This window comes from Propithecus coquereli, unplaced genomic scaffold (assembly GCF_000956105.1).
Source record: "Propithecus coquereli isolate 6110/MARCELLA unplaced genomic scaffold, Pcoq_1.0 Scaffold46, whole genome shotgun sequence".
NCBI classification, from domain to species: Eukaryota; Metazoa; Chordata; class Mammalia; order Primates; family Indriidae; genus Propithecus; species Propithecus coquereli.
This window is the reverse complement of record NW_012150396.1, coordinates 2,040,902-2,056,084: the sequence shown is the minus strand read 5'-3', so window position 1 is coordinate 2,056,084 and position 15,183 is coordinate 2,040,902.

The window sequence follows — 15,183 nt, the reverse complement described above, 5'->3', positions numbered from 1 at the left end:
AGTTCAAGGTCATGAAGATTTATACCTATGTTTTCTTCTAAGAGTTTTATAGTTTTAGTCCTTACATTTATGTCTTTGATCCATTTTTTAGTTAATTTTTATATATGGTGTGAGGGAGGGGTCCAAATTCACTTTTTTGCATGTGGATATCCAGTTGTCCCAACATTATTTCTTGAAAGGACTGTTCTTTTGTTAGTGATTGGTCTTGGAATTTTTATTGAAAATCAATTGACGATAGACATATGCGTTTATATCTGGACACTACTCTGTTTATCTATATGTTTATCCTAACGTAGTATCACACCATCCTGTACTAAGTTTGAAATCAAGAAGTGTCGTCCTCTACCTTTGTTCTTTTTCAAGATTGGTTTAGCTATTCTGGGTCCCTTACAATTCCATATAAATTTTAGGATCAACTTGTCCATTTGAGAAAAAGAGACAGTTGGAATTTTGATAGGGAGTGTATTGAATTTCTAGGTCACTTTGTGTAGTATTAGCAATGTAACAATATTAAGTCTTCCAATCCATTAACATGGGATGTCTTCCCATTTATTTAGGTCTTCACTGATATCTTTCAACAATATTTTGTAGGTTTCAGTGTATAAGTCTTGTACTTCTTTAAAATTTATTCCTAATTTAAATATGTAATACAATATTTATTTGCTTAATTTTTATGTTGTCATAAATGGAATGGTTTTCTCAATTTCCATTTTGGATTGTTCATTACTGTTTAGGAATATGACTGATATTTGTATATTGATTTAATATTCTGTAACTTTGTAGAAATTTTTTAGTGTTAATAGTTTTTGTTTTTTTGTGGGTGGATTCTTTAGAGTTTTCTTTGTATAAGATTATGTCATTTGTAAATAGAGATAGTTTTCCTTCTTTTTTTCCAATCTGGATGCCTTTTGTTTATTTTTCTTGCCTAATTGCCCTTGCTAGAACTTCCAATTCAAAGTTGGAAAGAAGTAGTGAGAATGGCCATTCTTTTCTTGTTTTTGATATTGTGGGGAAATTTTTTAGGCTTTCATCATTAAGTAAATGTTGGCTGTGGATTTTTCATAGATGCCCTTTGTCAGGTTCAGGAATTTCCCTGCTATTCCTAGCTTGTTGAGTGTTTTTACTATGAAAGGGTATTGGATTTCATTAAATGCTTTTTCTGTACTATTGAGATGATTATGTAGTTTTTGTTTTTGTTCTATTGATGTGGCATATTACAGTAATTGATTCCTGGGTGTTAAACCAACCTTGCATTCCTGGGTTAAGTCCCACTCGGTGGTGATGTATATCCTTTTTATATGCTACTGGACTTGGTTTGCAAGTATTTTGTTGAGGTTTTTTGCATCTATATTCTTAAGGGATGTTGTTCTTTAGTTTTCTTTTCTTGTGATATCTTGTTCTGGTTTTGGTATCAAGATGATACAGATCTCATAGACTGAGTTTGGAAGTATTTCCTCCTCTTCTGTTTTTTGGAAGAGCTTTTGAAGAATTGGTGTTATATCTTTAAACATTTGGTGGAACTTACCAGTGAAGCCATCTGGTCATGGGCTTTTCTTTGTGTGTTTCTTGATTACTGAATCAATCTGTTTAGTTGTTATGCATGCATTCAGATTTTCTATTTCTTTTTCTATTTCTTTTTCAGTCATTTTGTAAGTTTGTATCTTTCTGGGAATTTATTTTATTTATTTATTTTTTGAGACAGAGTCTTGCTCTGTTGCCCGGGCTAGAGTGCCATGGCGTCAGCCTAGCTCACAGCAACCTCAGACTTCTAGGCTCAAGCAATCCTTCTGCCTCAGCCTCCCAAGTAGCTGGGACTATAGGCATGTGCCACTATGCCCGGCTAATTTTTTATATATATATTTTTAGTTGTCCAGATCATTTCTTTCTATTTTTTTTTTAGTAGAGACGGGGTCTCACTCTTGCTTAGGCTGGTCTCGAACTCCTGACCTTGAGTGATCCACCTGCCTTGGCCTCCCAGAGTGCTAGGATTACAGGTGTGAGCCACCGTGCCCGGCCTCTTTCTGGGAATTTTTCCATTTCTTCTAGGTTGTATTATTTATTGGAATGCAATTGCTTATAGTGTTCCCTTATAATCCATTTTTATTCCCTATGAGGTTAGTGTTTTATTCTTTCATTCCTAATTTTAGTAATTTTAATCTTCTTTGTTTCCTTAGTCATTCTAAAGTAAAAATTTGTCAATTTGTTATATTTTCAAAGAATCAACTTGATTTAAAAAATTCTGTATTGTATTTATTTCTGTCCTACTCTTTATTTATTTTTTTCCCTTCTCCTTGCTTTGGGCTTAAGTTACTCTTCTTTTTCTAGTTTTTTAAGGTGAAAGATTACGTTGTTGATCTGTGAATTGGCATTTACAGCTGTAAATGTTCCCCTTGCTTTCACTGCATCCCATAAGTTTTGGTATATTGCATTTTCATTTTATTTTATCTCAAAGTATTATCTAACGTCCCTTGTGATTTCTTCTTTGACCCATTGGTTATTAGAAGTGTTTTGTTTGGTTTCCACCTATTTTTTAATATTGCCAGTTTTCTTCCATTACTGGTTTATAATTTCATTTCACTTTTGTTGGAGAATATACTTTGTATGATTTCATTCCTTTTAAATTTATTAACGCTTGTTTTGTGGCATAATATATGGTCTATCCCAGGGAATGTTCCATGTGCAAAAGTGATTTCAGAAATACAGATTTTTAAAAGTTTCCAGTTTTGATTTTGAATATGGTAAATATTGATAGATAAAATCCACACACACAAAAGCTCTTTGGGGTCTTCGACAACTTTTAAGAGTGTGAACAGGTCCTAATGCCAAAATGTGTGATAACCACTGACCTAAAGGAATGGTGGGAAATGAACTGTGGATAAAAATTTGACTCAGATGATGAAAGATGTTGGTTGCTTTGTCAATGAGTATGGACTTTCTTCTGTAATCAGTGGGAAATCAGTGGAGGTTTTTAAAAGGAATGAACAATTATATCTGCAGCATCCCCAGGGCATAGAGCAATGCCTTGTACTTACTGAGTAGCTTAACAAATATTTGTTGGATGATAGAAGTATGGATTGAAAAATTGAGAGACCAGAGGCAGAAAAACTAATTTACTTTTAGAATTTTAGGCAAGAGATGCTTAGACGGATGAAGGCCATTCTGAGAAATTATATTTCAGTTCCCTAATTACTTTCAATTTCTGCTTTCATCATTAAATCAAATGTGAAATATTCCCTGGATATTTTTTTTTTTCTGTATGACATCCAATGTCTTACCAATGGTTTAAAGTGATTTCTTGAATAAGTATAATCAATCCTTTGCCAGTGCTGTTTTTCAGATAAGTTTGTAGTTTGAATAAATAGAAAGTGTATAAACCGAGCACAAAGCAGCTTCAAAGGATTCACTACGGTGATAATCACAGTATCTCTTCCTTAAAATAGGGAATCCTGCTTGGAATTTCTATGTGCTTTGAAACATGTTAATTTAAATCAGTGTAATTTTGCATATATTGTGAGGGTATTTTGAAGTTACATAGTCTATCAATCAGGATTCCAACAGAACACAGCTGGCGCACTCAAAATGGGACAAATTAGGGAGGTTTTATTTATGTAGAAAGTATTTACAGAGGTAAATAAAGAGAGGAAGAAACCAGAGGAATGGAAAATACTGGAAAAGCAAGAAAAGAAGTATGTGTAGGATGGAGGGCACGAGGTATAGGCTCTAACTTCGAGGCAGGATGTACCTTTCTCCTGACCCTACAGGAAAGTGTTAAAAAAACAGATATAAAAATGGATATATTGGAACCAAAAAGTGAAGGGAAAGCATGTGCTGTGTCTCTGGGACTAGGCTAGAGCTCCTTCCCTTGAGTTTTGCTGTTTGCACAAGGCCCGTTAGCTGATAAGGAGGAGAATTTATCCTTATCTTGTAGCCAAGAGGAATTCATCTTTTTTATCACTGCAGAGAAATATTACACCTACACAGTGTGGCAGGTCTGCATTTCCCTGTGCACCCAGGCATCAGACACCACACAGTGCAGTGTCCAGGGTCGCTGAAGCACCCCAGCCCCGTTAGCAGAGATAGTTTGTCGCACTGGATAGATAAGAAGTGCAGTGTAGTTGTACCGAAAATGACACAAAACTAGGTACTTAACTCATAATTTTTAATAGCATTATAGATTTATGTACATTGCATTTATTATGTAGATTTTGATAAGTTTGACATATATACAACCATGAAACCATCATGACAATCAAGGTGGTGAACATATATCTTCCTGCCCCTCCCCTATCCCAAGGCAACCACTGGTTGGCTTGATATCACTGTAAATAGACTTGCATTTATAATGTTAGGTAAATGGAATTATATAATCTCAACTGCTTTTTTTTATCTGACTTACACTCAACAAAGTTATTTTTAGATTCTTCTTTGTAAAATATTAAAATCCTAGTGGGGCTCTCAGTTTAACATTCAACCCTTTCATTTGCTTTAGGTAAACATTCTCTCCCATTTCCTTCTGGTGTTAAACATTTTTTTCCCCCCAAATTATTTATTCAACAGTCTCCTCTCCCTCTGAGCAGGTGACTTTCCCCCTTTCTTGAGGTAAATAAGGCCTTCAGAACAAAACTCCATTTCTTTCTATTTTCACCTTTTCCCCTCTAGTTGTAGGCATGAGGTGTCCACCTGGGCTCTGTTATTTTCATTCCCTTTTTTCTCATTGTTACTTTACTTTATTACCTATCTCCTCTTTCTTCTGTGCTTTCAACCTCTTGCCACCCTTTGCCTCATTTTCCTAAGCCTGTGAATCTTTCTCATCCTAAAATAAAAATATCAATAGCAACCAGAACACCCACCACAGTAAACAGGAGAACATTACTTCCATTGCCCACTACCTTATCTCTTTTTTTCTTGCTCAGTCAAACTTCTTTAAAGTGTGGTCTACAAGGACAGGCTACAGTAGAGCCCAGTACGAAGTGAAAACACGTGGCTGCTTTTTAAAAAAGTATTAAGAATTTCAAGATGGTAGCCTCAGAGTATTAAACCAAGCATAAGCACTGGGGCCCCGTGTGACAGCGTAGGTTGCACATCACAAAGCTGACTCTGAGACCACGCTCTTCATTTCTGCTTACTGGACTCCCGTTCATCTGTCAACCCCGGCAATCTGCTTTTTACCTCCATCTTAATGCTGTGGAAGTTCTCCACCAAGCTAAAATTATTAGACATTTTTCATTTCTTATTTTTGCCTTTTTGCATTAACCAAATTTTTCTATATATTTTCATCTCGCTTCCATACATGTGGTTGCTTAAAAATTATTTGTTGCATAAATGAATGACCATTCTTTGACTCTTATTCATTGGATTCTCAGGGTCTTCTCACTTTGCTCCATACCTCCATCCTGGTTAGTCCATCCAGATTTACAAGTAAGCTTGTGACTTTAAGACCTATATATAAACTGGTGACTACAAAGTCTCTTTTTCTAGCTCCTCCCCTAAGTTTAGACTCATATCTACCTATCTATCTATCCATTTATCTGTCTATCCATCTATCTATCCATCTATCTATCAGCTGCCGAGATGTCCTCATTGGATGTCCAGTTAATACCTCAAACTCAACATGTTCGAAACCAAACTCATTACTGTTTCCTACTTAGAACTTTCTCTTTCTCTTGTGGTTCTTATTTTTAATGGTACATCTAGGCACAAAATGTTAGGGAAAATTCCTGGAGGGAGAGATTATATTTTCTAACTAATGTAAGGAGCTCAGGAAAGATACTAAGTTTGAAGTAGGACTTCAAAGGTAAGTAAGTTTGGAAAGATAAAAATGAGATGGAAGTTGTATAAAAGATGAAATGTTAATTGTTTTTTTCTTCTGAAAAAAAAAGATAGATGGGTTGGGGTAACCCACTTCTGAGATCGTCTCCAATGATTTCCCACCTGCCGATACTTACATGCTCATGTAGTCCTCCCTCCACATTGAATGGGGCTGACCTGTGGAACTACAGGATATTGCTGAAATAATGGAGTCTGACTTCTGAGGCTCCATCATAAATGATATTGTGGCTTCCATCCTATTCTCTTGGATTACTGGCTCTAGAGGTGGCTGCCATGGTGTGGACCCTCAAACACCTCTATAGAGAGGTCCATGTGTTGGAAAACTCCAGACAACAGCCCATGTGAGTGGCCCAGCTTAGGTGCAGATCACTTAGCCCAGGCCAGCCTTCAGATGCTTATAGTCTGGCTATGTCCTGACTGCAACTTCCTGAGAGACCCCAAGACAGAACCACCAGCCAAGCCACTCCCGAATTCCTGATCCACAGAAACTATAAAGTAATAAATGTTTTTTTTTCTAAGCATTCAGTTTTGGGATAATGTGTTACATACCAGTAGACAACTAATGCAGAGGGCTTTTCATTGTAAACATTTTTATATGCATTGAGCTTTTGAATCATATATCTATATAAATAAATGCCATAAAAGCAACCACAAAGGGAACTCTGAAAATGAAATCCCTGCCTAAATTCCCCAAGGATTTCCCATTACATTCTTATTTAGAATGAAATAAGAACTCCTCGCACTTATCTACCAAGCCTATATGCTCTGGCCCCTGTCTCTTCTGTGTCTCCAGCCAGGAGACAGTAGTGCTCGTCCCCTTTGACTTCCATCAATGTTCTGACATTTCTGAATTTCAGGATTGACAACGATTAGGTTCTTAAAGGGAAACTCCAGCTTTGTACCATAAAGCAGCTCTCTAACAAAAGTAAAATCCCTTACACGTTTCTAGCACAGTGTGACACACACACACACACACACACACACACGCACACACACATTCATAGCTTTACAGAGGTAAAAGTAAAGTAAAAGGTACATATTTAAAGTGTGTACTTTGACAAATTGAAGATAAATTTTGAAATCATCATTATATTCAAAGTAATAAACATATCTTTTACGCTTAAAAGTTTCCTCCGATCCAGTCCTTCTGAGTTTGTGAAATTTAAAAAAAAAAAAGTCTCCTCCAGGCCCTTTTGTAATCTCTCCCTCCATCTTACTTTATCCCTCTGACCCCTAAACTATGTATCTAAACAGATTATAGAACATTTCCTTCATTACAGAAAGTTCTATTGGAAAGTGCTTATGTGATTCTTGTAAAGAATGCCCCATTTTGTTTGGGTGTAGTTAATATACCAGTTGTTTACGAAGTCAATAAGCACTGGAACCTAGTAGTACGTGAAAACAATTCTATCTATTGACAGTTACTGGTGAAATAGCTTTTGAGCTTTAGAGATCTTTGCTGGATCAGCTGAGGTCTACCAAGTTCCTACCATTGTACAAAGTGTGAAATGCCAATAGCAAAGCATCCTCTTCCTCCAGGAAACTAGCTCTTGATGTCCTTAGAAAAGTTAGCTTTGTAGGTTAAAAGAGATTTGTAGTCTTTGGGGAAAAACAAAAGAACAGCTTGCTCCTTCCACTGAATTAGCAGATACAAATTTGACTAGGACATCTTTTATCTGTGTCCTCTGATCCTTTTTCCTTTTCCTCTTTTCTCTTTTTGATTATTTAGACCAGGGATTGGTAACTTCCCTATAAATCCCTCAGAGTTAATGGAATTAAGGAAGTTGGTCCTTTTGCCTTTCATTTAGAGTCCTGGAGTGAGGAGAAAATGGGATAACGCTGTCTCTTCCTAGAGAATAGCTTCAATTGTTGGTTTCTTGTTACAAAAGTTTATTGTAAAGATAAGCTAAAAGAAGAAAGTAAAAAGCATGACTATGCTTATTACATAAAAATAACTACTTAACGTTTTAGTCTAAAGTGAATTCTCACTCTCTTTTGTAAAAATGAAAGTATACTACACATTTTAGATCTTATGTCACTTTATCACGAACATATTATCAAGTATCTTCTATAGCACGATTTTAAATAACTAACGGAATTATATACTGTTGTTTAGTGAATATTTAGCTCTGTCAGCTGCTGTGAATAGTCATTTTTTTCTCCAAGCTTTGAACCTTTGAATTTTTTTTATAGGCCCATATTTAGGGAAAAATATGTAGAAGTAATTCCCAGCAATGTTAGGGTCAAGATTGCCAGGTTACAAAAGAAGAAAAATTAACCCCCTTTTTAGTTGTTGAAACATTCAGCCAGGTGTGGTGGCGCGGGCCTGTAGCCCCAGCTACTCAGGAGGCTGGGGTGGGAGGATTTTTCAAGCCCAGGAGTTTGAGTGCAGCCTGGGCAACGTAATGAGACCTCGTTTCTAAAAAAGAAAAAATATTCATTACTAGTTTAAGATGTATTTTCCATTTCGGATTGTGAATGATGTTTACTACTTGGGAATGGATGGAAACCTGATCTGAAGGATGGGATGCGGCAGCTGTGCATGGTTCAGAACAATAAGGATGTTCGTTCAGGATCAGAATCCAAGGCTGCCCTATCTAATTGAAACTGTAGGGAAATCTACGTAGGCAAAATGAATTCTCCAAATTAGAATTAAGCCAGAACACCAATTTTAACGCATTGATAATTGAGAGATTAAAAAACAAAATGAAGCACAAAGACTAGGTTCTGTTGATTTTGTCACCTAACATAGGCAAATAATATTTAACATAGTTTTAGGGAATGTGATATACCCTGAGAATGTGAAAAATGTTTCTGGATAAATTCCATAAAAATAACAATGTCTTGTACAAAAAAATAACAACTTTCATTAGCTTGAAACAAAGTACAATGGAAGTGCTCCCTGTGTCACCAGGCTGGGTCACCCTATACCCTCCCGTCCCCTGGAGAACACCTTGGACGTGGCAGCGTTAAGTTACGAGTAAAAGACATGTTTTCTATATTTTCCTATTGTTTTAAAACCATTTACTTGCTGAAATTTTTGCATTTACTCATATACAGATAGGTGTGAGTGAAAAATCTTTGTTAATGTTAGTTTAAATTATGAGTTTTCGTAGAGTTTTCCACGAATTAGCAGACTAAAGAAATTGGTCTTACGTCTTGTACAAATGAGAAAAGCAATAAGCTCCGTGGCGACAGAGACATTGTTTTATATCCCCAGTATTTTCAACAATTCCTGACATGTAGTAAACGCTCAGTATTTGTTAAATCTCTGACATTGACTGGTATTTGGCCAAACTTCGATAAATATGATACATATTTTTACCGTTTCATGATAATTTATATTAAACCATTTTGAGTACTTTGAGAACAGCCTGCAGAGTTTTCAAATAATTTTTCTTGGATATTATAGCTGTAATGTAAGGCCTATAAACTGAAGTCTATGCTAAAGTCTATATTTTAACAAAAGCTAAGATAAGTAGTCTTTTCCTTCACTTGTTGGTTTTTCAAAGATGATTTTAACTGTAGATTTTAGTACTATTTATGTATATTATACTGACAGTGTTTATATGCTTCCTTTGATAACAACTCACAAGTTAAAAAAAGTCAATTGTTGGGGACTTATCTACCTATATAGAAAGTGGATATGGTTAATAGGATGTTTCATGTCATCATATTCTAAAGCTAGAATGGACCTTAGAGATAATCTAATCACCAGACATGATGAAAAATGAGTTCCAGAAACTTAGAGTTGTTCATAAAGTCAGAATATGCTCATATTTTGTATAACTAATAAAACTTTACAAAGAAGTATATGAGGAACAAATTTTTTTTTGCATTCTGAAAATAGCAAGGGTTTGCATTTTAAAATATAATAATCAATATCAAAATGTCTCTTTTTCTGGCCAATTTTAGCCGGCTAAACAGCTTGAAACAGCTGACTGATTCTACATAGAGGGAGTCCTGTCTGTTTTCTAACCTCACCCTTTCCCTGCTTCCACCCCAAAAGAAACAACCCAGCAATGCTCAGCAGGATAAATCCAGCCTTTGTCCCACCAGATTCTTTCAATCTGGCATTAGCAGTGCCACTAGCTTGGTCTGATTACAGTTAATCCACTGCCTACAACATGACAAATGTTTTTGGTCCACATTGAATGGCAAAGGCTTTTCAAACAGGAAAAGCAGTTGTCAGCTGTCGTTGTAGCACCAACATGTATCGTGTCAGGACAGCCAGACAAAGAGGAGGATGACTCAGAATGCTGACCCGAGTGCACTGAGCCTTATTACTCTGGCGGGTTTTCTGTAGGGCTTGTTAATAATGGTGGAAGAAAGAACTGAGGGCATAAACCCCACATCGTATTTGGTTTCTTTGACTGTGTCTATTTATCAAGAAGTGTCACAAAACTGTGAATTAAAATTTCTAGCTTCCTTATACATAACACATCTCTCTTCTCCTTTAACAATCTCAATTTGTGAAGGTTTCCTTAAAATAAAAGTTTCTCCTCCAGCGTGCTAGGCTTGTTCAGGAGAAACCACGCCACTTCCAGTTCTTTCGTTCTATGAGTGCTACTGTTATTGAAGTCACTCATTCAAAAACATAAACCTTCAATTCACTTAAACACTGTGCTTACAATTTATCATCTGTTTTGTGGGTGATGTTGTCGTTTTTTTCCCTTTAGGGTGAGTGATGCATGATGTTGTTTCTATAACAGACAGAATAATATAGACTATTATACACTTTTTAGGATCTGTGCTCCAAACGGCCTGTACTTGGGCCTCCTGGGTACAATGGAGCCCAGTAATTCTACAGAGGTATGTGGAGTAGACCAGAAGAAACACTTAATTTTATTTTAGGTTCCTCACTCTAGATTTTGTTGCTATTATACTTTTTATTTTTAAAATTTTTCTTGTTTTAGTTTTTTCCTTTTCTTTTTTTTTGCTGGGTTCCTGATTTTTTTTTCCTTTTAAAAAATGACCAATTATTTCTACTCTACAAAATTAATGTGAGAAATGAAAGTAAAACACGATACTTTATTAGTAGAGCACGTCATGATCCAATAGGTTTATGTTTTAATTTATCCTTGAAAAGAACTGAGTTTATGGTCTCTACTTCACATCCCAGCTGTTCGAGAATTGCTAAATCCATAGGGAGTTGCGTGAGTTACAGAATTGGCACGAATTATTTGAGTTTAAGGAACCATAATTACCACATATAATGTTATCCAGCGCTGGATGAATCTTCATCTAAAGATTCAGGGTTGCAAAGGTCTGTGGGACTGTGATGTTTTCTTACATAAGTGCAGTTGTAAATTCATTTCTCCTTTTTATAGCTTGCGAGTAAAAATACATCAGTCTTCAGCTCTTGCCTTGTTACTATCTAGCAAAGACATGCTATGAGGAGAGACGATTTAAACAAAAGAGGAAATAAACAATTAAACAGGCTTCTATATGTTAAACTAATAATATTTAGGGTTTGTAATGCATTCAGACCCTTTCCATTCTTTCCACCTCTTTTTCTTCCTTTAAACTCAGGACAAGGAGGTACAAACATAGTATCTCTTGCCAAATAGTTTTGTTCTTTTCGCAGTGGGAGAAAGGGAAAGAGCTTTCTTTATGATACCTTGCTGCTCTGGGATTTCCTTTCCTGTTCCCTCAAGATGAATCTTGAAACTTGGTGCCTCAGTCTTTGAAGTACCAGATTCTAGAATAAAAATAAGTTCTTCAGCCTACATGGGAGGCCACCTACAATGAGTAAATACTTGGGCTATAGAATATTGATTGCATGGCCTTCCAGGAATGCTTTAGGAAATGGATGCATTTTCATCCCTAACTCCCAGGGCTGTAACTCTGAAGTATAAAGATTGTAGCAGAAATTAATGATATACATTTCCTTCAGCTGTGTAATGTTAGGTGCCGATCCAAAGGCTGTTGAATCCCTCTAAGAACTCATTTTCATTTGCAGGGGAAAAATGATATACTGTACAGTATAAGAGAAACTATGTTCCAAAGAATAACTAAACATCTATCTTTTTGAGAATTTATCATGTTGCAGGAGTAAAGTTACTGTTCTAGGCACTTTTCCTATGTAATCTTGTTTACTTTTCACCACAACTCTGGGATTTGGTGTTTTTTTAACTCTATTTAATGATGAGACTAATTGAGACTCAGAGGTTATGTGACTTGCCTCACGCCACATAAGTAACAGGAGGAGATCCTGTTCTCGAATCAAGGTCCATTGACTTTTTGCCTTTTGTCTTTCCTTCCTCCCCATATCCTTTTGTCTCCCAGCGAATACATTATATCGTTAGTTTGTCTGATGACAGTAAAATCTACAAAATTAATAATCTTGTCCTGTTTTCTATTGCAGCCATGTCCAGTGATCAGTTATTGTTTTGGAGATAGGGTGACAATATAATTTATTCTTCAAAACAGAATACTTTTGATAGTGAAAGGGAGTACTATTAATTATGCTTGGAAAACAAGCTTATATCAGAATTTTCCTAGGTAAATTAGGATGTATATATGCCCTAATTATTACATAGAGCTTAGCTTAGTAGTTAGAACTAGCAGCCCTGGAGGCAGAATTAAATTCAAACTCTGATTCTTTTATTTTTATTTTTTTTAGAGACAGAGTCTCACTCTCTGGCCCAGCCTGGAGCGCACTAGCTCAATCATAGCTCACTGCAGCCTTGAACTTCCGGGCTCAAGTGATACTACCACTTCAGCCTCTGGAGTTGCTGGGATTACAGGCATGAGCCCCCATGCCCGGCTAATTTTTAAAAGTTTTATAGAGATGAAGTCTCACTATGTTGCCAAGTATAGATAGTCTTGAACTCCTGGCCTCAAGTGATCCTCCTGCCTCAGCCTCCCTTCTCAGTCATTGGGATTATAGGTGTGAGCCACGGTACCTGGGTCAACCTTGATCCAGCCATTTACTAGCCATATGACATTTGTCAAAATGCCTCACCACTTTTCCTCAGTTTCCTCATATACAAAATAGGAATATTATTATTACCTATTTTATAAGGTTATTGCATGTTTTAAGTGAGGTAATACATGTATAGCATTAGAAAAGAGTCAACACTTGGTAAGTGTTATCTATTATTATATGTAGAGAGAGAAAGTGATTTCTGTAGCTATGCTTTGAGTGGCATCCAAAGACTTGTCTGAAGATAAATACAGCTTCATTTCTATAGTTGGTCCTTAGAATTAAGCATTAGTTTATGAAAGTATTGCATAATAATTTCTCAATAAATATTTATTTACTAAATGAATGAATGAATAAACCATTCCAGAAGAATAAAATATGCTAACATCTATTGTTACAAGGATAATGTGTATTTCAGAAAGATATAAAAGAATAGAGGTGGACTGGGTTAGCTTTGATGATAGCAGGGGGTGGGTGGGAATTTGGGTAGGAGAAACATTTAGTGCCTGGAGCTCCTGGAAGGGGCAGATTCAGATGGGATGTGGGAGTTCTAGATAGCTCTGGGCCAGTGAAACTTTTCTGGGTTCCAGGTAGGAAGGAAGGGGTGGAAATGGAAAAGGCCATTAGCCAAATGCTATTTTCATAAATATTTTATTGGCATTATGTGGTATAAAACGGGAAATAACTTTGGCATGGCACAAAAATTTGGTCCTTGGGATTAGACTACATTTATTAATCTTGGGCAAGTTCCTTGGGCAAGCAGTCTGAGCAGTTTCATTGGTAAACTAGGAATAATAATATTTATTTTATGGGGCTGTTGTAAGGATTGGAATGAGGTAAGTGTGTGCACGTGTGTGTATGCTCGTATATAATGTCTTGGTCCTTGTAGAAATTCAACAAATGATAGCTTTTATAATTATTAAGGATCGTAACAGCTACCTGACTCAATTTTGAAGATTTTTGAAGTAAAGTGTCTGAAAACTCTTTGTGAATGTAAAGTGCTTTACAAAGATATGGACTGCTGTGAAGGCTGACGTTGTTCTAGTTACAAACTTGGACCCTGGGTGTGCTGCTACTAGGAAACAGTAGTGTTCCATGCTCAGAGACGCAAAGATTCAGAATCAAGATGGTGACTGCTGCATATGCTGATGGTATTGAAGTTAAACTTTAAAACATACTTGTTCTTTTTGGTTTTTGTTCTTAGTTTATCTCTTTTGAGTCCTGAAGTCATAGGATATGGGGTTTTAGTTTTATGCTTAATAATGATTTCTGCAAAACCAGTTTGACTTCTCATATTTTGCTTTTTAAGCTGTTACTATCGTGGCCTTTAGGATGGGGAGAGGGTAAATGTTTATGCGTTTACACGTTTTAAAAATATCTTTTTATCTTTTTCATAAGTCCTTTATTAAAGCAGATAATATACCCAGGAAATGGTTCTTTCAACTATATTTTAGGTAAATTTAAAAAAAAATTATTGTTTTTATGTTCCATTAAGAGCCCATTCTCAAATTCTAGCTCTAATCTTATAAACAGCCCTGGGAATGTTAACTTCAATTTTCTCGGATATAAAATGGAGATAATTCTATTTCATATAATTATTGACTGGATTAATACGATAAAGTTTATAAGGTATTTGGAAAAGTGCAAACACCAATGAGTAGGAGATATTATTATTGTGAATATGAATAATAATGCACCTTAAGTCTTAACTTGCTATAAACAACCTGAGGAAACATTATCATAATAATGACCATTTATTAACCTCTGCACTTTTCATACATTCTGTATTCTATAATGCTCTTGCAAGATTCTTCTCCCCTTTTTAGAGATGGAGGAAACCTCCACAGAGGTTGAATCATTTACTCGATGTCACATAGACAGCAAATGGCAGAATCAGGGTGGAGGCACGAGCTTGCTGACCCCAACCCTGTGCAGTTCCCACCACACCTCGTTGATGCCTCATCTCTAATCTCTGTGATGTCTCATTTCCAAATGCTCTAGTTGACTTTTTTTTTTTTTTTAACCCAGCTCTTTTACTTCTTGAGCACTTACTATGGGCCAAGCATGTAACAGGCCTCAGTGGTACAGAAGTTAGTGCAAGACCATCTGGGTCCTCGGGAAATTCAGTCTAGTGGGGAAGGAGGACTCCATGCACTTGTGTAATTGGAAGGCATCTCTTAGTCTTTTCTTTTTATGGACACTAAAATTATTGACTGACATAAAATTTTTGTATTTGGTGTTACATATATGTATACAGTATGTGTGTATTATATATATTATATATAAAGTACTTTTATACTTTGAAACTTTCATACTTTAAGTATGAAAATACTTTGCAAATGAATGCTGACCATGTCCCTGTTCTATGTTGACTGTAGTGGAAAAACTATAGATCTGGTACCACATTTTTATGAGGAACTAAACAT